This window comes from Ambystoma mexicanum, chromosome 4q (genome assembly GCF_040938575.1).
Source record: "Ambystoma mexicanum isolate Mex_15411 chromosome 4q, UKY_AmexF1_1, whole genome shotgun sequence".
NCBI classification, from domain to species: Eukaryota; Metazoa; Chordata; class Amphibia; order Caudata; family Ambystomatidae; genus Ambystoma; species Ambystoma mexicanum.
Window position 1 is genome coordinate 1,047,428,346 of NC_090928.1, and position 25,766 is coordinate 1,047,454,111.

Here is a 25,766-nt window from a genome sequence, read left to right on the forward strand (position 1 = left end):
GCATCTGCGGTCCCCCAGCACCCCCAGGTATCCCCCTTGTCCCCCGCTCCCTCCCTGATCCCATTTCCTAATTCCTGGCCCTCCCCACCTCCAGCTCCCGCCCACCCCTCTCCCATTGGTCCATTGAGGCTGCCTAAGCGAGTCTAGCGACTCGTACACCCTCACGGCTCCTTTCCACCATCGAAGCTTGGTGAGTGTGCCTAGAAGGTCTGCTGCCTTTTCCCACCTGTTGGTGGCATCTGTGGTCCCCCAGCCCCCCACGTATCCCCCTTGTCCCCCTCTCCCTCCCCGATCCCATTTCCTGATTCCCGGCCCTCCCCACCTCCAGCTCTCGCCCACCCCGCTCCCATTGGTCCATTGAGGCTGCCTAAGCGAGTCTAGCGACTTGTACACCCTCACCGGCTCCTTTCCACCATCGGAGCTCGGTGAGTGTGCCTAGAAGGTCTGCTACCTTTTTTCCACCTTTTGGTGACATCTGCGGTCCCCCAGCACCCCCAGGTATCCCCCTTGACCCCCGCTCCCTCCCTGATCCCATTTCCTAATTCCTGGCCCTCCCCACCTCCAGCTCCCGCCCATCCCTCTCCCATTGGTCCATTGAGGTTGCCTAAGCGAGTCTAGCGACTCGTACACCCTCACCGGCTCCTTTCCACCATCAGAGCTCGCTGAGTGTTCCTAGAAGGTCTGCTACCTTTTTTCCACCTTTTGGTGACATCTGCGGTCCCCCAGCACCCCCAGGTATCCCCCTTGACCCCCGCTCCCTCCCCAATCCCATTTCCTGATTCCCGGCCCTCCCCACCTCCAGCTCCCACCCACCCCGCTCCCATTGGTCCATTGAGGCTGCCTAAGCAAGTCTATCAACTCGTACACCCTCACCGGCTCCTTTCCACCATCGGAGCTCGGTGAGTGTGCCTAGAAGGTCTGCTGCCTTTTTCCCACCTTTTGGTGGCATCTGCGGTCCCCCAGCACCCCCAGGTATCCCCCTTGTCCCCCGCTCCCTCCCTGATCCCATTTCCTAATTCCTGGCCCTCCCCACCTCCAGCTCCCGCCCACCCCTCTCCCATTGGTCCATTGAGGCTGCCTAAGCGAGTCTAGCGACTCGTACACCCTCACGGCTCCTTTCCACCATCGAAGCTTGGTGAGTGTGCCTAGAAGGTCTGCTGCCTTTTCCCACCTGTTGGTGGCATCTGTGGTCCCCCAGCCCCCCACGTATCCCCCTTGTCCCCCTCTCCCTCCCCGATCCCATTTCCTGATTCCCGGCCCTCCCCACCTCCAGCTCTCGCCCACCCCGCTCCCATTGGTCCATTGAGGCTGCCTAAGCGAGTCTTGCGACTCGTACACCCTCACCGGATCCTTTCCACCATCGGAGCTCGGTGAGTGTGCGTAGAAGGTCTGCTGCCTTTTTCCCACCTTTTGGTGGCCCCCCAGCCACCCAGGTATCCCCTTGTCCCCCTCTCCCTCCCCAATCCCATTTCCTGATTCCCGGCCCTCCCCACCTCCAGCTCCCACCCACCCCGCTCCCATTGGTCCATTGAGGCTGCCTAAGCAAGTCTATCAACTCGTACACCCTCACCGGCTCCTTTCCACCATCGGAGCTCGGTGAGTGTGCCTAGAAGGTCTGCTGCCTTTTTCCCACCTTTTGGTGGCATCTGCGGTCCCCCAGCACCCCCAGGTATCCCCCTTGTCCCCCGCTCCCTCCCTGATCCCATTTCCTAATTCCTGGCCCTCCCCACCTCCAGCTCCCGCCCACCCCTCTCCCATTGGTCCATTGAGGCTGCCTAAGCGAGTCTAGCGACTCGTACACCCTCACGGCTCCTTTCCACCATCGAAGCTTGGTGAGTGTGCCTAGAAGGTCTGCTGCCTTTTCCCACCTGTTGGTGGCATCTGTGGTCCCCCAGCCCCCCACGTATCCCCCTTGTCCCCCTCTCCCTCCCCGATCCCATTTCCTGATTCCCGGCCCTCCCCACCTCCAGCTCTCGCCCACCCCGCTCCCATTGGTCCATTGAGGCTGCCTAAGCGAGTCTTGCGACTCGTACACCCTCACCGGATCCTTTCCACCATCGGAGCTCGGTGAGTGTGCGTAGAAGGTCTGCTGCCTTTTTCCCACCTTTTGGTGGCATCTGCGGTCCCCCAGCCCCCCTGGGTATCCCCCTTGTCCCCCGCTCCCTCCACGATCTCATTTCCTGATTCCCGGCCCTCCCCACCTCCAGCTCTCGCCCACCCTGCTTCCATTGGTCCATTGAGGCTGCCTACGCGAATCTAGCGACTCGTACACCCTCACCGGCTCCTTTCCACCATCAGAGCTCGGCGAGTGTGCCTAGAAGGTCTGCTGCCTTTTTTCCACCTTTTGGTGACATCTGCGGTCCCCCAGCACCCGCAGGTATCCCCCTTGATCCCCGCTCTCTCCCCGAGCCCATTTCCTAATTCCCGGCCCTCCCCACCACCAGCTCCCATCCACCCCACTCCCATTGGTCCATTGAGGCTGCCTAAGCGAGTCTAGTGACTCGTACACCCTCACCGGCTCCTTTCCACCATCGGAGCTCGGTGAGTGTGCCTAGGTCTGCTGCCTTTTTCCCACCTCCCAGGTATCCCCCTTGTCCCCCTCTCCCTCCCCGATCCCATTTCCTGATTCCCGGCCCTCCCCACCTCCAGCTCCCGCCCACCCCGCTCCCATTGGTCCATTGAGGCTGCCTAAGGGAGTCTAGCGACTTGTGCACCTTCACCGGCTCCTTTCCACCATCGGTGCTCGGTGAGTGTGCCTAGAAGGTCTGCTGCCTTTTTCCCACCTTTTGGTGACATCTGCGGTCCCCCAGCCCCCCAGGTATCCCCCTTGTCCCCCGTTCCCTCCCCAATCCCATTTCCTGATTCCCGGCCCTCCCCACCTCCAGCTCTTACCCACCCCGCTCCCATTGGTCATTGAGGCTGCCTAAGCGAGTCTAGCGACTCGTAATCCCTTACCGGCTCCTTTCCACCATCGGAGCTCGGTGAGTGTGCCTAGAAGGTCTGCTGCCTTTTTCCCACCTTTTGTTGGCATCTGCGGTCCCCCAGCCCCCCCAGGTAGCCCCCTTGTCCCCCTCTCCCTCCCTGATACCATTTCCTGATTCCCACCCCTACCCACCTCCAGCTCCCACCCACCCTGCTCCCATTGGTCCATTGAGGCTGCCTAAGCGAGTCTAGCGACTCGTACACCCTCACCAGCTCCTTTCCACCATCGGAGCTCGGTGAGTGTGCCTAGAAGGTCTGCTGCCTTTTTCCCACCTTTTGGTGGCATCTGCAGTCCCCCAGCCCCCCCAGGTATCCACCTTGTCCCCCGCTCCCTCTCCGATCCCATTTCCTGACTCCCGGCCCTTCCCACCTCCAGCTCCCACCCACCCCGCTCCCATTGGTCCATTGAGGCTGCCTGAGCGAGTCTAGCGACTCGTACACCCTCACCTGCTCCTTTCCACCATCAGAGCTCGGTGAGTGTGCCTAGAAGGTCTGCTGACTTTTTCCCACCTTTTGGTGGCATCTGCGGTCCCACAGCACCCCCAGGTATCCCCCTTGTCCCCGCTCCCTCCCTGATCCCATTTCCTAATTCCTGGCACTCCCCACCTCCAGCTCCCACCCACCCCTCTCCCAAATGTCCATTGAGACTGCCTAAGCGAGTCTAGAAACTCGTACACCCTCACCGGCTCCTTTACACCATCAGAGCTTGGTGAGTGTGCCTAGAAGGTCTGCTGCCTTTTTCCCACCTTTTGGTTGCATCTGCGGTCCCCCAGCCCCCCCGGTATCCCCATTCTCCCACTCTCCCTTCCCGATCCCATTTCCTGATTCCTGGCCCTCCCCACCTCCAGCTCCCACCCACCCTGCTCCCATTGGTCCATTGAGGCTGCCTAAGCGAGTCTAGCGACTCGTACACCCTCACCGGCTCCTTTCCACCATCGGAGCTCGGTGAGTGTGCCTAGAAGGTCTGCTGCCTTTTTCCCACCTTTTGGTGGCATCTGCGGGCCCCCAGCCCCCCCAGGTATCCCCCTTGTCCCCCTCTCCCTCCCCGATACCATTTCCTGATTCCCGGCCCTCCCCACCTCCAGCTCCCACCCACCCTGCTCCCATTGGTCCATTGAGGCTGCCTAAGCGAGTCTAGCGACTCGTACACCCTCACCGGCTCCTTTCCACCATCGGAGCTTGGTGAGTGTGCCTAGAAGGTCTGCTGCCTTTTCCCCAACTTTTGGTGGCATCTGCGGTCCCCCAGCCCCCCAGGTATCCCCCTTGTCCCCCTCTCCCTCCCCGATCCCATTTCCTGATTCCCGGCCCTCCCCACCTCCAGCTCCCACCCACCCCACTCCCATTGGTCCATTGAGGCTGCCTAAGCGAGTCTAGCGACTTGTACACCCTCACCGGCTCCTTTCCAACATCGGAGCTCGGTGAGTGTGCCTTAAAGGTCTTCTGTCTTTTTCCCACCTTTTGGTGCCATCTGAGGTCCCCCAGCCCCCCCGGGTATCCACCTTGTCCCCCGCTCCCTCCCCGATCCCATTTCCTGATTCCCGGCCCTTACCACCTCCAGCTCCCACCCACCCCGCTCCCATTGGTCCATTGAGGCTGCCTAAGCGAGTCTAGCGACCCGTACACCCTCACCGGCTCCTTTCCACCATCGGAGCTCGGTGAGTGTGCCTAGAAGGTCTGCTGTCTTTTTCCCACCTTTTGGTGCCATCTGAGGTCCCCCAGGCCCCCCGGGTATCCACCTTGTCCCCCGCTCCCTCCCCGATCCCATTTCCTGATTCCCGGCCCTTCCCCCCTCCAGCTCCCGCCCACCCCGCTCCCATTGGTCCATTGAGGCTGCCTAAGCGAGTCTAGCGACTCGTACACCCTCACCGGCTTCTTTCCACCATCGGAGCTCGGTGAGTGTGCCTAGAAGGTCTGCTGCCTTTTTCCCACCTTTTAGTGGCATCTGCGGTCCTCCAGCCCCCCCAGATATCCCCCTTGTCCCCTGATCCCTCCCCGATCACATTTCCCGATTCCCGGCACTCCCCACCTCCAGCTCTAGCCCACCCCACTCCCATTGGTCCATTGAGGCTGCCTAAGCGAGTCTAGCGACTCATACACCCTCACCGGCTCCTTTCCACCATTGGAGCTCGGTGAGTGTGCCTAGAAGGTCTGCTGCCTCTTCCCACCTTTTGGTGGCATCTGCGGTCCCCCACACCCCCAGGTACCCCCCTTGTCCCCCTCTCCCTCACCGATCCCATTTCCCGATTCCCGGCCCTCCCCACCTCCAGCTCCCGCCCACCCCGCTCCCATAGGTCCATTGATGCTGCCTAAGTGAGTCTAGCGACTTGTGCACCTTCACCGGCTCCTTTCCACCATCGGAGCTCGGTGAGTGTGCCTAGAAGGTCTGCTGCCTTTTCCCACCTTTTGGTGGCATCTGCGGTCCCCCAGCCCCCCAGGTATCCCCATTGTCCCCCGCTCCCTCCCCGATCCCATTTCCTGATTCCCGGCCCTCCCTACCTCCAGCTCCCACCTACCCCGCTCCCATTGGTCCATTTAGGCTGCCTAAGCGAGTCTAGCGACTCGTACACCCTCACCGGCTCCTTTCCACCATCGGAGCTCGGTGAGTGTGCCTAGAAGGTCTGCTGCCTTTTTCCCACCTTTTGGTGGCATCTGTGGCCCCCCAGCCGCCCAGGTATCCCCTTGTCTCCCTCTCCCTTCCCGATCCCATTTCCTGATTCCCAGCCCTCCCCACCTCCAGCTCCCGCCCACCCCGCTCCCATTGGTCCATTGAGGCTGCCTAAGCGAGTCTAGCGACTCGTACACCCTCACCGGCTCCTTTCCACCATCAGAGCTCGGTGAGTGTGCCAAGAAGGTCTGCTGACTTTTTCCCACCTTTTGGTGGCATCTGCTGTCCCCCAGCACCCCCAGGTATCCCCCTTGTCACCGCTCCCTCCCTGATCCCATTTCCTAATTCCTGGCACTCCCCACCTCCAGCTCCCACCCACCCCTCTCCCAAATGTCCATTGAGGCTGCCTAAGCGAGTCTAGCAACTCGTACACCCTCACCGGCTCCTTTCCACCATCGGAGCTTGGTGAGTGTGCCAAGAAGGTCTGCTGCCTTTTTCCCACCTTTTGGTGGCATCTGCGGTCCCCCAGCCTCCACGTATCCCCCTTGTCCCCCTCTCCCTCCCTGATCGCATTTCCTGATTCCCGACCCTCCCCACCTCCAGCTCCTGCCCAAACCGCTCCCATTGGTCCATTTTGGCTGCCTAATCGAGTCTAGCGACTCGTACACCCTCACCGGCTCCTTTCCACCATCGGAGCTTGGTGAGTGTGCCTAGAAGGTCTGCTGCCTTTTCCCCACCTTTTGGTGGCATCTGCGGTCCCCCAGCCCCCCAGGTATCCCCCTTGTCCCCCTCTCCCTCCCCGATCCCATTTCCTGATTCCCGGCCCTCTCCACCTCCAGCTCCCACCTACCCCGCTCCCATTGGTCCATTGAGGCTGCCTAAGAGAGTCTAGCGACTGGTACACCCTCACCGGCTCCTTTCCACCATCGGAGCTCGGTGAGTGTGCCTAGAAGGTCTGCTGCCTTTTTCCCACCTTTTGGTGGCATCTGTGGCCCCCCAGCCGCCCAGTTATCTCCTTGTCCCCCTCTCCCTCCCCGATCCCATTTCCTGATTCCCGGCCCTCCCCACCTCCAGCTCCCGCCCACCCCGCTCCCATTGGTCCATTGAGGCTGCCTAAGCGAGTCTAGCGACTCGTACACCCTCACCGGCTCCTTTCCACCATTGGAGCTTGGTGAGTGTGCCTAGAAGGTCTGCTGCCTTTTCCCCACCTTTTGGTGGCATCTGCGGTCCCCCAGCCCCCGGGGTATCCCCCTTGTCCCCCTCTCCCTCCCCGATCCCATTTCCTGATTCCCGGCCCTCCCCACCTCCAGCTCCCACCCACCCCACTCCCATTGGTCCATTGAGGCTGCCTAAGCGAGTCTAGCGACTTGTACACCCTCACCGGCTCCTTTCCAACATCGGAGCTCGGTGAGTGTGCCTTGAAGGTCTTCTGTCTTTTTCCCACCTTTTGGTGCCATCTGAGGTCCCCCAGCCCCCCCGGGTATCCACTTTGTCCCCCGCTCCCTCCCCGATCCCATTTCCTGATTCCCGGCCCTTACCACCTCCAGCTCCCACCCACCCCGCTCCCATTGGTCCATTGAGGCTGCCTAAGCGAGTCTAGCGACTCGTACACCCTCACCGGCTCCTTTCCCCCATCAGAGCTCGGTGAGTGTGCCTAGAAGGTCTGCTGACTTTTTCCCACCTTTTGGTGGCATCTGCGGTCCCACAGCACCCCCAGGTATCCCCCTTGTCCCCGCTCCCTCCCTGATCCCATTTCCTAATTCCTGGCACTCCCCACCTCCAGCTCCAGCCCACCCCTCTCCCAAATGTCCATTGAGACTGCCTAAGCGAGTCTAGCAACTCGTACACCCTCACCGGCTCCTTTACACCATCAGAGCTTGGTGAGTGTGCCTAGAAGGTCTGCTGCCTTTTTCCCACCTTTTGGTGGCATCTGCGGTCCCCCAGTCCCCCCGGTATCCCCATTCTCCCACTCTCCCTTCCCGATCCCATTTCCTGATTCCCGGCCCTCCCCACCTCCAGCTCCCGCCCACCCCGCTCCCATTGGTCCATTGAGGCTGCCTAAGCGAGTCTAGCGACTCGTACACCCTCACCAGCTCCTTTCCACCATCAGAGCTCGGCTCGGTGTGCCTAGAAGGTCTGCTGCCTTTTTCCCACCTTTTGGTGGCATCTGCGGTCCCCCAGTCCCCCCGGTATCCCCATTCTCCCACTCTCCCTTCCCGATCCCATTTCCTGATTCCTGGCCCTCCCCACCTCCAGCTCCCACCCACCCTGCTCCCATTGGTCCATTGAGGCTGCCTAAGCGAGTCTAGCGACTCGTACATCCTCACCGGCTCCTTTCCACCATCGGAGCTCGGTGAGTGTGCCTAGAAGGTCTGCTGCCTTTTTCCCACCTTTTGGTGGCATCTGCGGTCCCCCATCCCCCACAGGTATCCCCCTTGTCCTCCTCTCCCTCCCCGATACCATTTCCTGATTCCCGGCCCTCCCCACCTCCAGCTCCCACCCACCCTGCTCCCATTGGTCCATTGAGGCTGCCTAAGCGAGTCTAGCGACTCGTACACCCTCACCGGCTCCTTTCCACCATCGGAGCTCGGTGAGTGTGCCTAGAAGGTCTGCTGCCTTTTTCCCACCTTTTGGTGGCATCTGCGGTCCCCCAGCCGCCACAGGTATCCACCTTGTTCTCCGCTCCCTCCCGATCCCATTTCCTGATTCCCGGCCCTTCCCACCTCCAGCTCCCACCCACCTCGCTCCCATTGGTCCATTGAGGCTGCCTAAGTGAGTCTAGTGACTCGTACACCCTCACCGGCTCCTTTCCACCATCGGAGCTCGGTGAGTGTGCCTAGAAGGTCTGCTGCCTTTTTCCCACCTTTTGGTGGCATCTGTGGCCCCACAGCCACCCAGGTATCCCCTTGTCCCCCTCTCCCACCCCGATCCCATTTCCTGATTCCCGGCCCTCCCCACCTCCAGCTCCCACCCACCCCGCTCCCATTGGTCCATTGAGGCTGCCTAAGTGAGTCTAGCGACTCGTACACCATCACCGGCTCCTTTCCACCATAGGAGCTCGGTGAGTGTGCCTAGAAGGTCTGCTGCCTTTTTCCCACCTTTTGGTGGCATCTGCGGTCCCCCAGCCCCACCCAGGTATCCCCTTTGTCCCCCACTCCCTCCCCGATTCCATTTCCTGATTCCCGGCCCTCCCCACCTCCAGCTCCCACCCACCCCGCTCCCATTGGTCTATTGAGGCTGCCTAAGTGAGTCTATCGATTCGTACACCCTCACCGGCTCCTATCCACCATCGGAGCTCGGTGAGTGTGCCTAGAAGGTCTGCTGCCTTTTTCCCACCTTTTGGTGGCATCTGTGGTCCCCCAGCACCCCCAGGTATCCCCCTTTTCCCCCGCTCCCTCCCTGATCCCATTTCCTAATTCCTGGCCCTCCCCACCTCCAGCTCCCCCCATCCCTCTCCCATTGGTCCATTGAGGCTGCCTAAGCGAGTCTAGCGACTCGTACACCCTCAACGGATACTTTCCACCATCAGAGCTTGGTGAGTGTGCCTAGAAGGTCTGCTGCCTTTTTCCCACCTTTTGGTGGCATCTGCGGTCCCCCAGCACCCCCGGGTATCCCCTTTGTCCCCCGCTCCCTCCCCAATCCCATTTCCGGATTCCCGGCCCTTCCCACCTCCAGCTCCCACCCACCTCGCTCCCATTAGTCCATTGAGGCTTCCTAAGTGAGTCTAGTGACTCGTACACCCTCACCGGCTCCTTTCCACCATCGGAGCTCGGTGAGTGTGCCTAGAAGGTCTGCTGCCTTTTTCCCACCTTTTGGTGGCCCCCCAGCCACCCAGGTATCCCCTTGTCCCCCTCTCCCTCCCCGATCCCATTTCCTGATTCCCAGCCCTCCCCACCTCCAGCTCCCACCCACCCCGCTCCCATTGGTCCATTGAGGCTGCCTAAGCAAGTCTATCGACTCGTACACCCTGACCGGCTCCTTTCCACCATCGGAGCTCAGTGAGTGTGCCTAGAAGGTCTGCTGCCTTTTTCCCACCTTTTGGTGGCATCTGCGGTCCCCCAGCACCCCCAGGTATCCCCCTTGTCCCCCGCTCCCTCCATGATCCCATTTCCTAATTCCTGGCCCTCCCCACCTCCAGCTCCCGCCCAACCCTCTCCCATTGGTCCATTGAGGCTGCCTAAGCGAGTCTAGCGACTCGTACACCCTCACGGCTCCTTTCCACCATCGAAGCTTAGTGAGTGTGCCTAGAAGGTCTGCTGCCTTTTTCCCACCTGTTGGTGGCATCTGTGGTCCCCCAGCCCCCCACATATCCCCCTTGTCCCCCTCTCCCTCCCCGATCCCATTTCCTGATACCCGGCCCTCCCCACCTCCAGCTCCCGCCCACCCCGCTCCCATTGGTCCATTGAGGCTGCCTAAGAGAGTCTAGCGACTCGTACACCCTCACCGGATCCTTTCCACCATCGGAGCTCGGTGAGTGTGCCTAGAAGGTCTGCTGCCTTTTTCCCACCTTTTGGTGGCATCTGCGGTCCCCCAGCCCCCCCGGGTATCCCCCTTGTCCCCCGCTCCCTCCCCGATCTCATTTCCTGATTCCCGGCCCTCCCCACCTCCAGCTCCCGCCCACCCTGCTTCCATTGGTCCATTGAGGCTGCAAACGCGAATCTAGCGACTCGTACACCCTCACCGGCTCCTTTCCACCATCAGAGCTCGGCGAGTGTGCCTAGAAGGTCTGCTGCCTTTTTTCCACCTTTTGGTGACATCTGCGGTCCCCCAGCACCCGCAGGTATCCCCCTTGACCCCCGCTCTCTCCCCGAGCCCATTTCCTAATTCCCGGCCCTCCCCACCACCAGCTCCCATCCACCCCACTCCCATTGGTCCATTGAGGCTGCCTAAGCGAGTCTAGCGACTCGTACACCCTCACCGGCTCCTTTCCACCATCGGAGCTCGGTGAGTGTGCCTAGAAGGTCTGCTGCCTTTTTCCCACCTCCCAGGTATCCCCCTTGTCCCCCGTTCCCTCCCCAATCCCATTTCCTGATTCCCGGCCCTCCCCACCTCCAGCTCCCGCCCACCCCGCTCCCATTCGTCCATTGAGGCTGCCTAAGCGAGTCTAGCGACTTGTGCACCTTCACGGGCTCCTTTCCACCATCGGTGCTCGGTGAGTGTGCCTAGAAGGTCTGCTGCCTTTTTCCCACCTTTTGTTGGCATCTGCGGTCCCCCAGCACCCCCAGGTAGCCCCCTTGTCCCCCTCTCCCTCCCTGATACCATTTCCTGATTCCCACCCCTCCCCACCTCCAGCTCCCACCCACCCTGCTCCCATTGGTCCATTGAGGCTGCCTAAGCGAGTCTAGCGACTCGTACAACCTCACCAGCTCCTTTCCACCATCGGAGCTCGGTGAGTGTGCCTAGAAGGTCTGCTGCCTTTTTCCCACCTTTTGGTGGCATCTGCGGTCCCCCAGCCCCCCCAGGTATCCACCTTGTCCCCCGCTCCCTCTCCGATCCCATTTCCTGACTCCCGGCCCTTCCCACCTCCAGCTCCCACCCACCTCGCTCCCATTGGTCCATTGAGGCTGCCTAAGCGAGTCTAGCGACTCGTACATCATCAACGGCTCCTTTCCACCATCGGAGCTCGGTGAGTGTGCCTAGAAGGTCTGCTGCCTTTTTCCCACCTTTTGGTGGCCCCCCAGCCACCCAGGTATCCCCTTGTCCCCCTCTCCCTCCCCAATCCCATTTCCTGATTCCCGGCCCTCCCCACCTCCAGCTCCCACCCACCCCGCTCCCATTGGTCCATTGAGGCTGCCTAAGCAAGTCTATCAACACGTACACCCTCACCGGCTCCTTTCCACCATCGGAGCTCGGTGAGTGTGCCTAGAAGGTCTGCTGCCTTTTTCCCACCTTTTGGTGGCATCTGCGGTCCCCCAGCACCCCCAGGTATCCCCCTTGTCCCCCGCTCCCTCCCTGATCCCATTTCCTAATTCCTGGCCCTCCCCACCTCCAGCTCCCGCCCACCCCTCTCCCATTGGTCCATTGAGGCTGCCTAAGCGAGTCTAGCGACTCGTACACCCTCACGGCTCCTTTCCACCATCGAAGCTTGGTTAGTGTGCCTAGAAGGTCTGCTGCCTTTTCCCACCTGTTGGTGGCATCTGTGGTCCCCCAGCCCCCCACGTATCCCCCTTGTCCCCCTCTCCCTCCCCGATCCCATTTCCTGATTCCCGGCCCTCCCCACCTCCAGCTCCCGCCCACCCAGCTCCCATTGGTCCATTGAGGCTGCCTAAGCGAGTCTAGCGACTCGTACACCCTCACCGGATCCTTTCCACCATCGGAGCTCGGTGAGTGTGCGTAGAAGGTCTGCTGCCTTTTTCCCACCTTTTGGTGGCATCTGTGGCCCCCCAGCTGCCCAGGTATCCCCTTGTCCCCCTCTCCCTCCCCGATCCCATTTCCTGATTCCCGGCCCTCCCCACCTCCAGCTCCCACCCACCCCACTCCCATTGGTCCATTGAGGCTGCCTAAGCCAGTCTAGCGACTCGTACAACCTCACCGGCTCCTTTCCACCATCGGAGCTCGGTGAGTGTGCCTAGAAGGTCTGCTGCCTTTTTCCCACCTTTTGGTGGCATCTGCGGTCCCCCAGCCCCCCCAGGTATCCACCTTGTCCCCCGCTCCCTCTCCGATCCCATTTCCTGACTCCCGGCCCTTCCCACCTCCAGCTCCCACCCACCTCGCTCCCATTGGTCCATTGAGGCTGCCTAAGCGAGTCTAGCGACTCGTACATCATCAACGGCTCCTTTCCACCATCGGAGCTCGGTGAGTGTGCCTAGAAGGTCTGCTGCCTTTTTCCCACCTTTAGGTGGCATCTGCGGTCCCCCAGCCCCACCCAGGTATCCCTTTTGTCCCCCACTCCCTCCCAGATCCCATTTCCTGATTCCCGGCCCTCCCCACCTCCAGCTCCCACCCACCCCGCTCCCATTGGTCCATTGAGGCTGCCTAAGCGAGTCTATCGACTCGTACACCCTCACCGGCTCCTTTCCACCATCAGAGCTCGGTGAGTGTGCCTAGAAGGTCTTCTGACTTTTTTCCACCTTATGGTGACATCTGTGGTCCCCCAGCACCCCCAGGTATCCCCCCTGACCCCCGCTCCCTCCCCAATCCCATTTCTTAATTCCCGGCCCTCCCCACCCTCAGCTCCCATCCACCCCACTCCCATTGGTCCATTGAGGCTGCCTAAGCGAGTCTAGCGACTCGTACACCCTCACCGGCTCCTTTCCACCATCGGAGCTCGGTGAGTGTGCCTAGAAGGTCTTCTGCCTTTTTCCCACCTCCCAGGTATCCCCCTTGTCCCCCTCTACCTCCCCGATCCCATTTCCTGATTCCCGGCCCTCCCCACCTCCAGCTCCCGCCCACCCCGCTCCCATTAGTCCATTGAGGCTGCCTAAGCGAGTCTAGCGACTTGTGCACCTTCACGGGCTCCTTTCCACCATCGGTGCTCGGTGAGTGTGCCTAGAAGGTCTGCTGCCTTTTTCCCACCTTTTGTTGGCATCTGCGGTCCCCCATCTCCCCCAGGTAGCCCCCTTGTCCCCCTCTCCCTCCCTGATACCATTTCCTGATTCCCACCCCTCCCCACCTCCAGCTCCCACCCACCCTGCTCCCATTGGTCCATTGAGGCTGCCTAAGCGAGTCTAGCGACTCGTACAACCTCACCGGCTCCTTTCCACCATCGGAGCTCGGTGAGTGTGCCTAGAAGGTCTGCTGCCTTTTTCCCACCTTTTGGTGGCATCTGCGGTCCCCCAGCCCCCCCAGGTATCCACCTTGTCCCCCGCTCCCTCTCCGATCCCATTTCCTGACTCCCGGCCCTTCCCACCTCCAGCTCCCACCCACCTTGCTCCCATTGGTCCATTGAGGCTGCCTAAGCGAGTCTAGCGACTCGTACATCATCAACGGCTCCTTTCCACCATCGGAGCTCGGTGAGTGTGCCTAGAAGGTCTGCTGCCTTTTTCCCACCTTTAGGTGGCATCTGCGGTCCCCCAGCCCCACCCAGGTATCCCTTTTGTCCCCCACTCCCTCCCAGATCCCATTTCCTGATTCCCGGCCCTCCCCACCTCCAGCTCCCACCCACCCCGCTCCCATTGGTCCATTGAGGCTGCCTAAGCGAGTCTATCGACTCGTACACCCTCACCGGCTCCTTTCCACCATCGGAGCTCGGTGAGTGTGCCTAGAAGGTCTTCTGCCTTTTTTCCACCTTATGGTGACATCTGTGGTCCCCCAGCACCCCCAGGTATCCCCCCTGACCCCAGCTCTCTCCCCGATCCCATTTCTTAATTCCCGGCCCTCCCCACCCTCAGCTCCCATCCACCCCACTCCCATTGGTCCATTGAGGCTGCCTAAGCGAGTCTAGCGACTCGTACACCCTCACCGGCTCCTTTCCACCATCGGAGCTCGGTGAGTGTGCCTAGAAGGTCTGCTGCCTTTTTCCCACCTCCCAGGTATCCCCTTGTCCCCCTCTCCCTCCCCGATCCCATTTCCTGATTCCCGGCCCTCCCCACCTCCAGCTCCCACCCACCCCACTCCCATTGGTCCATTGAGGCTGCCTAAGCCAGTCTAGCGACTCGTACAACCTCACCGGCTCCTTTCCACCATCGGAGCTCGGTGAGTGTGCCTAGAAGGTCTGCTGCCTGTTTCCCACCTTTTGGTGGCATCTGCGGTCCCCCAGCCCCCCCAGGTATCCACCTTGTCCCCCGCTCCCTCTCCGATCCCATTTCCTGACTCCCGGCCCTTCCCACCTCCAGCTCCCACCCACCTCGCTCCCATTGGTCCATTGAGGCTGCCTAAGCGAGTCTAGCGACTCGTACATCATCAACGGCTCCTTTCCACCATCGGAGCTCGGTGAGTGTGCCTAGAAGGTCTGCTGCCTTTTTCCCACCTTTAGGTGGCATCTGCGGTCCCCCAGCCCCACCCAGGTATCCCTTTTGTCCCCCACTCCCTCCCAGATCCCATTTCCTGATTCCCGGCCCTCCCCACCTCCAGCTCCCACCCACCCCGCTCCCATTGGTCCATTGAGGCTGCCTAAGCGAGTCTATCGACTCGTACACCCTCACCGGCTCCTTTCCACCATCAGAGCTCGGTGAGTGTGCCTAGAAGGTCTTCTGACTTTTTTCCACCTTATGGTGACATCTGTGGTCCCCCAGCACCCCCAGGTATCCCCCCTGACCCCCGCTCCCTCCCCGATCCCATTTCTTAATTCCCGGCCCTCCCCACCTCCAGCTCCCGCCCACCCCTCTCCCATTGGTCCATTGAGGCTGCCTAAGCGAGTCTAACGACTCGTACACCCTCACGGCTCCTTTCCACCATCGAAGCTTGGTGAGTGTGCCTAGAAGGTCTGCTGCCTTTTCCCACCTGTTGGTGGCATCTGTGGTCCCCCAGCCCCCCACGTATCCCCCTTGTCCCCCTCTCCCTCCCCGATCCCATTTCCTGATTCCCGGCCCTCCCCACCTCCAGCTCCCGCCCACCTCGCTCCCATTGGTCCATTGAGGCTGCCTAAGCGAGTCTAGCGACTCGTACACCCTCACCGGATCCTTTCCACCATCGGAGCTCGGTGAGTGTGCGTAGAAGGTCTGCTGCCTTTTTCCCACCTTTTGGTGGCATCTGTGGCCCCCCAGCTGCCCAGGTATCCCCTTGTCCCCCTCTCCCTCCCCGATCCCATTTCCTGATTCCCGGCCCTCCCCACCTCCAGCTCCCACCCACCCCACTCCCATTGGTCCATTGAGGCTGCCTAAGCCAGTCTAGCGACTCGTACAACCTCACCGGCTCCTTTCCACCATCGGAGCTCGGTGAGTGTGCCTAGAAGGTCTGCTGCCTTTTTCCCACCTTTTGGTGGCATCTGCGGTCCCCCAGCCCCCCCAGGTATCCACCTTGTCCCCCGCTCCCTCTCCGATCCCATTTCCTGACTCCCGGCCCTTCCCACCTCCAGCTCCCACCCACCTCGCTCCCATTGGTCCATTGAGGCTGCCTAAGCGAGTCTAGCGACTCGTACATCATCAACGGCTCCTTTCCACCATCGGAGCTTGGTGAGTGTGCCTAGAAGGTCTGCTGCCTTTTCCCACCTGTTGGTGGCATCTGTGGTCCCCCAGCCCCCCACGTATCCCCCTTGTCCCCCTCTCCCTCCCCGATCCCATTTCCTGATTCCCGGCCCTCCCCACCTCCAGCTCCCGCCCACCCCGCTCCCATTGGTCCATTGAGGCTGCCTAAGCGAGTCTAGCGACTCGTACACCCTCACCGGATCCTTTCCACCATCGGAGCTCGGTGAGTGTGCGTAGAAGGTCTGCTGCCTTTTTCCCACCTTTTTGTGGCATCTGTGGCCCCCCAGCTGCCCAGGTATCCCCTTGTCCCCCTCTCCCTCCCCGATCCCATTTCCTGATTCCCGGCCCTCCCCACCTCCAGCTCCCACCCACCCCACTCCCATTGGTCCATTGAGGCTGCCTAAGCCAGTCTAGCGACTCGTACAACCTCACCGGCTCCTTTCCACCATCGGAGCTCGGTGAGTGTGCCTAGAAGGTCTGCTGCCTTTTTCCCACCTTTTGGTGGCATCTGCGGTCCCCCAGCCCCCCCAGGTATCCACCTTGTCCCCCGCTCCCTCTCCGATCCCATTTCCTGACTCCCGGCCCTTCCCACCTCCAGCTCCCACCCACCTCGCTCCTATTGGTCCATTGAGGCTGCCTAAGCGAGTCTAGCGACTCGTACATCATCAACGGCTCCTTTCCACCATCGGAGCTCGGTGAGTGTGCCTAGAAGGTCTGCTGCCTTTTTCCCACCTTTAGGTGGCATCTGCGGTCCCCCAGCCCCACCCAGGTATCCCTTTTGTCCCCCACTCCCTCCCAGATCCCATTTCCTGATTCCCGGCCCTCCCCACCTCCAGCTCCCACCCACCCCGCTCCCATTGGTCCATTGAGGCTGCCTAAGCGAGTCTATCGACTCGTACACCCTCACCGGCTCCTTTCCACCATCAGAGCTCGGTGAGTGTGCCTAGAAGGTCTTCTGACTTTTTTCCACCTTATGGTGACATCTGTGGTCCCCCAGCACCCCCAGGTATCCCCCCTGACCCCCGCTCCCTCCCCGATCCCATTTCTTAATTCCCGGCCCTCCCCACCCTCAGCTCCCATCCACCCCACTCCCATTGGTCCATTGAGGCTGCCTAAGCGAGTCTAGCGACTCGTACACCCTCACCGGCTCCTTTCCACCATCGGAGCTCGGTGAGTGTGCCTAGAAGTTCTTCTGCCTTTTTCCCACCTTTTGTTGGCATCTGCGGTCCCCGAGCCCCCCCAGGTAGCCCCCTTGTCCCCCTCTCCCTCCCTGATACCATTTCCTGATTCCCACCCCTACCCACCTCCAGCTCCCACCCACCCTGCTCCCATTGGTCCATTGAGGCTGCCTAAGCGAGTCTAGCGACTCGTACACCCTCACCAGCTCCTTTCCACCATCGGAGCTCGGTGAGTGTGCCTAGAAGGTCTGCTGCCTTTTTCCCACCTTTTGGTGGCATCTGCAGTCCCCCAGCCCCCCCAGGTATCCACCTTGTCCCCCGCTCCCTCTCCGATCCCATTTCCTGACTCCCGGCCCTTCCCACCTCCAGCTCCCACCCACCCCGCTCCCATTGGTCCATTGAGGCTGCCTAAGCGAGTCTAGCGACTCGTACACCCTCACCTGCTCCTTTCCACCATCAGAGCTCGGTGAGTGTGCCTAGAAGGTCTGCTGACTTTTTCCCACCTTTTGGTGGCATCTGCGGTCCCCCAGCACCCCCAGGTATCCCCCTTGTCCCCGCTCCATCCCTGATCCCATTTCCTAATTCCTGGCACTCCCCATCTCCAGCTCCCGCCCACCCCTCTCCCAAATCTCCATTGAGGCTGCCTAAGCGAGTCTAGCAACTCGTACACCCTCACCGGCTCCTTTACACCATCGGAGCTTGGTGAGTGTGCCAAGAAGGTCTGCTGCCTTTTTCCCACCTTTTGGTGGCATCTGCAGTCCCCCAGCCCCCCCAGGTATCCACCTTGTCCCCCGCTCCCTCTCCGATCCCATTTCCTGATTCCCGGCCCTCCCCACCTCCAGCTCCCACTCACCCCACTCCCATTGGTCCATTGAGGCTGCCTAAGCGTGTCTAGCGACTTGTACATCCTCACCGGCTCCTTTCCACCATCGGAGCTCGGTGAGTGTGCCTAGAAGTTCTGCTGTCTTTTTCCCACCTTTTGGTGGCATCTGAGGTCCCCCAGCCCCCCCGGGTATCCACCTTGTCCCCCGCTCCCTCCCCGATCCCATTTCCTGATTCCCGGCCCTTCCCACCTCCAGCTCCCACCCACCCCGCTCCCATTGGTCCATTGAGGCTGCCTAAGCGAGTCTAGCGACTGGTACACCCTCACCGGCTCCTTTCCACCATCGGAGCTCGGTGAGTGTGCCTAGAAGGTCTGCTGCCTTTTTCCCACCTTTTGGTGGCATCTGTGGCCCCCCAGCCGCCCAGTTATCTCCTTGTCCCCCTCTCCCTCCCCGATCCCATTTCCTGATTCCCGGCCCTCCCCACCTCCAGCTCCCGCCCACCCAGCTCCCATTGGTCCATTGAGGCTGCCTAAGCGAGTCTAGCGACTCGTACACCCTCACCGGCTCTTTCCACCATCGGAGCTCGGTGAGTGTGCCTAGAAGGTCTGCTGCCTTTTTCCCACCTTTTGGTGGCATCTGCGGTCCCCCAGCCCCCACGTATCCCCCTTGTCCCCCTATCCCTCCCCGATCGCATTTTCTGATTCCCGGCCCTCCCCACCTCCAGCTCCCGCCCACCCCACTCCCATTGGTCCATTGAGGCTGCCTAAGCAGAGTCTAGCGACTCGTACACCCTCACCGGCTCCTTTCCACCATTGGAGCTTGGTGAGTGTGCCTAGAAGGTCTGCTGTCTTTTCCCCACCTTTTGGTGGCATCTGCGGTCCCCCAGCCCCCAGGAATCCCCCTTGTCCCCCTCTCCCTCCCCGATCCCATTTCCTGATTCCCAGCCCTCCCCACCTCCAGCTCCCACCCACCCCACTCCCATTGGTCCAATGAGGCTGCCTAAGCGAGTCTAGCGACTTGTACACCCTCAACGGCTCCTTTCCAACATCGGAGCTCGGTGAGTGTGCCTTGAAGGTCTTCTGTCTTTTTCCCACCTTTTGGTGCCATCTGAGGTCCCCCAGCCCCCCCGGGTATCCACCTTGTCCCCCGCTCCCTCCCCGATCCCATTTCCTGATTCCAGGCCCTTCCCACCTCCAGCTCCCACCCACCTCGCTCCCATTGGTCCATTGAGGCTGCCTAAGCGAGTCTAGCGACTCGTACACCCTCACCGGCTCCTTTCCACCATCGGAGCTCGGTGAGTGTGCCTAGAAGGTCTGCTGTCTTTTTCCCACCTTTTGGTGCCATCTGAGGTCCCCCAGCCCCCCCGGGTATCCACCTTGTCCTCCGCTCCCTCCCCGATCCCATTTCCTGATTCCCGGCCCTTCCCACGTCCAGCTCCGGCCCACCCCGCTCCCATTGGTCCATTGAGGCTGCCTTAGCGAGTCTAGCGACTCGTACACCCTCACCTGCTCCTTTCCACCATCAGAGCTCAGTGAGTGTGCCTAGAAGGTCTGCTGACTTTTTCCCACCTTTTGGTGGCATCTGCGGTCCCCCAGCACCCCCAGGTATCCCCCTTGTCCCCGCTCCCTCCCTGATCCCATTTCCTAATTCCTGGCACTCCCCACCTCCAGCTCCCGCCCACCCCTCTCCCAAATGTCCATTGAGGCTGCCTAAGCGAGTCTAGCAACTCGTACACCCTCACCGGCTCCTTTCCACCATCGGAGCTTGGTGAGTGTGCCGAGAAGGTCTGCTGCCTTTTTCCCACCTTTTGGTGGCATCTCCGGTCCCCCAGCCCCCACGTATCCCCCTTGTCCCCCTCTCCCTCCCTGATCGCATTTCCTGATTCCCGACCCTCCCCACCTCCAGCTCCCGCCCAAACCACTCCCATTGGTCCATTGAGGCTGCCTAAGCGAGTCTAGCGACTTGTACACCCTCACCGGCTCCTTTCCACCATCGGAGCTCGGTGAGTGTGCCTAGACGTTCTGCTGTCTTTTTCCCACCTTTTGGTGGCATCTGAGGTCCCCCAACCCCTCCGGGTATCCACCTTGTCCCCCGCTCCCTCCCCGATCCCATTTCCTGATTCCCGGCCCTTCCCACCTCCAGCTCCCACCCACCCCGCTCCCATTGGTCCATTGAGGCAGCCTAAGCGAGTCTATCGACTCGTACACCCTCACCGGCTCGTATCCACCATCGGAGCTCGGTGAGTGTGCCTAGAAGGTCTGCTGCCTTTATCCCACCTTTTGGTGGCATCTGCGGTCCCCCAGCACCCCCAGGTATCCCCCTATTCCCCCGCTCCCTCCCTGATCCCATTTCCTAATTCCTGGCCCTCCCCACCTCCAGCTCCCGCCCATCCCTCTCCCATTGGTCCATTGAGGTTGCCTAAGCGAGTCTAGCGACTCGTACACCCTCACCGGCTCCTTTCCACCATCAGAGCTCGCTGAGTGTTCCTAGAAGGTCTGCTACCTTTTTTCCACCTTTTGGTGACATCTGCGGTCCCCCAGCACCCCCAGGTATCCCCCTTGACCCCCGCTCCCTCCCCAATCCCATTTCCGGATTCCCGACCCTTCCCACCTCCAGCTCCCACCCACCTCGCTCCCATTGGTCCATTGAGGCTTCCGAAGTGAGTCTAGTGACTCGTACACCTTCACTGGCTCCTTTCCACCATCGGAGCTCGGTGAGTGTGCCTAGAAGGTCTGCTGCCTTTTTCCCACCTTTTGGTGGCCCCCCAGCCACCCAGGTATCCCCTTGTCCCCCTCTCCCTCCCCAATCCCATTTCCTGATTCCCGGCCCTCCCCACCTCCAGCTCCCACCCACCCCGCTCCCATTGGTCCATTGAGGCTGCCTAAGCAAGTCTATCAACTCGTACACCCTCACCGGCTCCTTTCCACCATCGGAGCTCGGTGAGTGTGCCTAGAAGGTCTGCTGCCTTTTTCCCACCTTTTGGTGGCATCTGCGGTCCCCCAGCACCCCCAGGTATCCCCCTTGTCCCCCGCTCCCTCCCTGATCCCATTTCCTAATTCCTGGCCCTCCCCACCTCCAGCTCCCGCCCACCCCTCTCCCATTGGTCCATTGAGGCTGCCTAAGCGAGTCTAGCGACTCGTACACCCTCACGGCTCCTTTCCACCATCGAAGCTTGGTGAGTGTGCCTAGAAGGTCTGCTGCCTTTTCCCACCTGTTGGTGGCATCTGTGGTCCCCCAGCCCCCCACGTATCCCCCTTGTCCCCCTCTCCCTCCCCGATCCCATTTCCTGATTCCCGGCCCTCCCCACCTCCAGCTCTCGCCCACCCCGCTCCCATTGGTCCATTGAGGCTGCCTAAGCGAGTCTTGCGACTCGTAGACCCTCACCGGATCCTTTCCACCATCGGAGCTCGGTGAGTGTGCGTAGAAGGTCTGCTGCCTTTTTCCCACCTTTTGGTGGCATCTGCGGTCCCCCAGCCCCCCTGGGTATCCCCCTTGTCCCCCGCTCCCTCCACGATCTCATTTCCTGATTCCCGGCCCTCCCCACCTCCAGCTCTCGCCCACCCTGCTTCCATTGGTCCATTGAGGCTGCCTACGCGAATCTAGCGACTCGTACACCCTCACCGGCTCCTTTCCACCATCAGAGCTCGGCGAGTGTGCCTAGAAGGTCTGCTGCCTTTTTTCCACCTTTTGGTGACATCTGCGGTCCCCCAGCACCCGCAGGTATCCCCCTTGATCCCCGCTCTCTCCCCGAGCCCATTTCCTAATTCCCGGCCCTCCCCACCACCAGCTCCCATCCACCCCACTCCCATTGGTCCATTGAGGCTGCCTAAGCGAGTCTAGTGACTCGTACACCCTCACCGGCTCCTTTCCACCATCGGAGCTCGGTGAGTGTGCCTAGGTCTGCTGCCTTTTTCCCACCTCCCAGGTATCCCCCTTGTCCCCCTCTCCCTCCCCGATCCCATTTCCTGATTCCCGGCCCTCCCCACCTCCAGCTCCCGCCCACCCCGCTCCCATTGGTCCATTGAGGCTGCCTAAGGGAGTCTAGCGACTTGTGCACCTTCACCGGCTCCTTTCCACCATCGGTGCTCGGTGAGTGTGCCTAGAAGGTCTGCTGCCTTTTTCCCACCTTTTGGTGACATCTGCGGTCCCCCAGCCCCCCAGGTATCCCCCTTGTCCCCCGTTCCCTCCCCAATCCCATTTCCTGATTCCCGGCCCTCCCCACCTCCAGCTCTTACCCACCCCGCTCCCATTGGTCATTGAGGCTGCCTAAGCGAGTCTAGCGACTCGTATACCCTTACCGGCTCCTTTCCACCATCGGAGCTCGGTGAGTGTGCCTAGAAGGTCTGCTGCCTTTTTCCCACCTTTTGTTGGCATCTGCGGTCCCCCAGCCCCCCCAGGTAGCCCCCTTGTCCCCCTCTCCCTCCCTGATACCATTTCCTGATTCCCACCCCTACCCACCTCCAGCTCCCACCCACCCTGCTCCCATTGGTCCATTGAGGCTGCCTAAGCGAGTCTAGCGACTCGTACACCCTCACCAGCTCCTTTCCACCATCGGAGCTCGGTGAGTGTGCCTAGAAGGTCTGCTGCCTTTTTCCCACCTTTTGGTGGCATCTGCAGTCCCCCAGCCCCCCCAGGTATCCACCTTGTCCCCCGCTCCCTCTCCGATCCCATTTCCTGACTCCCGGCCCTTCCCACCTCCAGCTCCCACCCACCCCGCTCCCATTGGTCCATTGAGGCTGCCTGAGCGAGTCTAGCGACTCGTACACCCTCACCTGCTCCTTTCCACCATCAGAGCTCGGTGAGTGTGCCTAGAAGGTCTGCTGACTTTTTCCCACCTTTTGGTGGCATCTGCGGTCCCACAGCACCCCCAGGTATCCCCCTTGTCCCCGCTCCCTCCCTGATCCCATTTCCTAATTCCTGGCACTCCCCACCTCCAGCTCCCACCCACCCCTCTCCCAAATGTCCATTGAGACTGCCTAAGCGAGTCTAGAAACTCGTACACCCTCACCGGCTCCTTTACACCATCAGAGCTTGGTGAGTGTGCCTAGAAGGTCTGCTGCCTTTTTCCCACCTTTTGGTTGCATCTGCGGTCCCCCAGCCCCCCCGGTATCCCCATTCTCCCACTCTCCCTTCCCGATCCCATTTCCTGATTCCTGGCCCTCCCCACCTCCAGCTCCCACCCACCCTGCTCCCATTGGTCCATTGAGGCTGCCTAAGCGAGTCTAGCGACTCGTACACCCTCACCGGCTCCTTTCCACCATCGGAGCTCGGTGAGTGTGCCTAGAAGGTCTGCTGCCTTTTTCCCACCTTTTGGTGGCATCTGCGGGCCCCCAGCCCCCCCAGGTATCCCCCTTGTCCCCCTCTCCCTCCCCGATACCATTTCCTGATTCCCGGCCCTCCCCACCTCCAGCTCCCACCCACCCTGCTCCCATTGGTCCATTGAGGCTGCCTAAGCGAGTCTAGCGACTCGTACACCCTCACCGGCTCCTTTCCACCATCGGAGCTTGGTGAGTGTGCCTAGAAGGTCTGCTGCCTTTTCCCCAACTTTTGGTGGCATCTGCGGTCCCCCAGCCCCCCAGGTATCCCCCTTGTCCCCCTCTCCCTCCCCGATCCCATTTCCTGATTCCGGGCCCTCCCCACCTCCAGCTCCCACCCACCCCACTCCCATTGGTCCATTGAGGCTGCCTAAGCGAGTCTAGCGACTTGTACACCCTCACCGGCTCCTTTCCAACATCGGAGCTCGGTGAGTGTGCCTTAAAGGTCTTCTGTCTTTTTCCCACCTTTTGGTGCCATCTGAGGTCCCCCAGCCCCCCGGGTATCCACCTTGTCCCCCGCTCCCTCCCCGATCCCATTTCCTGATTCCCGGCCCTTACCACCTCCAGCTCCCACCCACCCCGCTCCCATTGGTCCATTGAGGCTGCCTAAGCGAGTCTAGCGACCCGTACACCCTCACCGGCTCCTTTCCACCATCGGAGCTCGGTGAGTGTGCCTAGAAGGTCTGCTGTCTTTTTCCCACCTTTTGGTGCCATCTGAGGTCCCCCAGGCCCCCCGGGTATCCACCTTGTCCCCCGCTCCCTCCCCGATCCCATTTCCTGATTCCCGGCCCTTCCCCCCTCCAGCTCCCGCCCACCCCGCTCCCATTGGTCCATTGAGGCTGCCTAAGCGAGTCTAGCGACTCGTACACCCTCACCGGCTTCTTTCCACCATCGGAGCTCGGTGAGTGTGCCTAGAAGGTCTGCTGCCTTTTTCCCACCTTTTAGTGGCATCTGCGGTCCTCCAGCCCCCCCAGATATCCCCCTTGTCCCCTGATCCCTCCCCGATCACATTTCCCGATTCCCGGCACTCCCCACCTCCAGCTCTAGCCCACCCCACTCCCATTGGTCCATTGAGGCTGGCCTAAGCGAGTCTAGCGACTCATACACCCTCACCGGCTCCTTTCCACCATTGGAGCTCGGTGAGTGTGCCTAGAAGGTCTGCTGCCTCTTCCCACCTTTTGGTGGCATCTGCGGTCCCCCACACCCCCAGGTACCCCCCTTGTCCCCCTCTCCCTCACCGATCCTTTCCCGATTCCCGGCCCTCCCCCACCTCCAGCTCCCGCCCACCCCGCTCCCATAGGTCCATTGATGCTGCCTAAGTGAGTCTAGCGACTTGTGCACCTTCACCGGCTCCTTTCCACCATCGGAGCTCGGTGAGTGTGCCTAGAAGGTCTGCTGCCTTTTCCCACCTTTTGGTGGCATCTGCGGTCCCCCAGCCCCCCAGGTATCCCCCATTGTCCCCCGCTCCCTCCCCGATCCCATTTCCTGATTCCCGGCCCTCCCTACCTCCAGCTCCCACCTACCCCGCTCCCATTGGTCCATTTAGGCTGCCTAAGCGAGTCTAGCGACTCGTACACCCTCACCGGCTCCTTTCCACCATCGGAGCTCGGTGAGTGTGCCTAGAAGGTCTGCTGCCTTTTTCCCACCTTTTGGTGGCATCTGTGGCCCCCCAGCCGCCCAGGTATCCCCTTGTCTCCCTCTCCCTTCCCGATCCCATTTCCTGATTCCCAGCCCTCCCCACCTCCAGCTCCCGCCCACCCCGCTCCCATTGGTCCATTGAGGCTGCCTAAGCGAGTCTAGCGACTCGTACACCCTCACCGGCTCCTTTCCACCATCAAGAGCTCGGTGAGTGTGCCAAGAAGGTCTGCTGACTTTTTCCCACCTTTTGGTGGCATCTGCTGTCCCCCAGCACCCCCAGGTATCCCCCTTGTCACCGCTCCCTCCCTGATCCCATTTCCCTAATTCCTGGCACTCCCCACCTCCAGCTCCCACCCACCCCTCTCCCAAATGTCCATTGAGGCTGCCTAAGCGAGTCTAGCAACTCGTACACCCTCACCGGCTCCTTTCCACCATCGGAGCTTGGTGAGTGTGCCAAGAAGGTCTGCTGCCTTTTTCCCACCTTTTGGTGGCATCTGCGGTCCCCCAGCCTCCACGTATCCCCTTGTCCCCCTCTCCCTCCCTGATCGCATTTCCTGATTCCCGACCCTCCCCACCTCCAGCTCCTGCCCAAACCGCTCCCATTGGTCCATTTTGGCTGCCTAATCGAGTCTAGCGACTCGTACACCCTCACCGGCTCCTTTCCACCATCGGAGCTTGGTGAGTGTGCCTAGAAGGTCTGCTGCCTTTTCCCCACCTTTTGGTGGCATCTGCGGTCCCCCAGCCCCCCAGGTATCCCCCTTGTCCCCCTCTCCCTCCCCGATCCCATTTCCTGATTCCCGGCCCTCTCCACCTCCAGCTCCCACCTACCCCGCTCCCATTGGTCCATTGAGGCTGCCTAAGAGAGTCTAGCGACTGGTACACCCTCACCGGCTCCTTTCCACCATCGGAGCTCGGTGAGTGTGCCTAGAAGGTCTGCTGCCTTTTTCCCACCTTTTGGTGGCATCTGTGGCCCCCCAGCCGCCCAGTTATCTCCTTGTCCCCCTCTCCCTCCCCGATCCCATTTCCTGATTCCCGGCCCTCCCCACCTCCAGCTCCCGCCCACCCCGCTCCCATTGGTCCATTGAGGCTGCCTAAGCGAGTCTAGCGACTCGTACACCCTCACCGGCTCCTTTCCACCATTGGAGCTTGGTGAGTGTGCC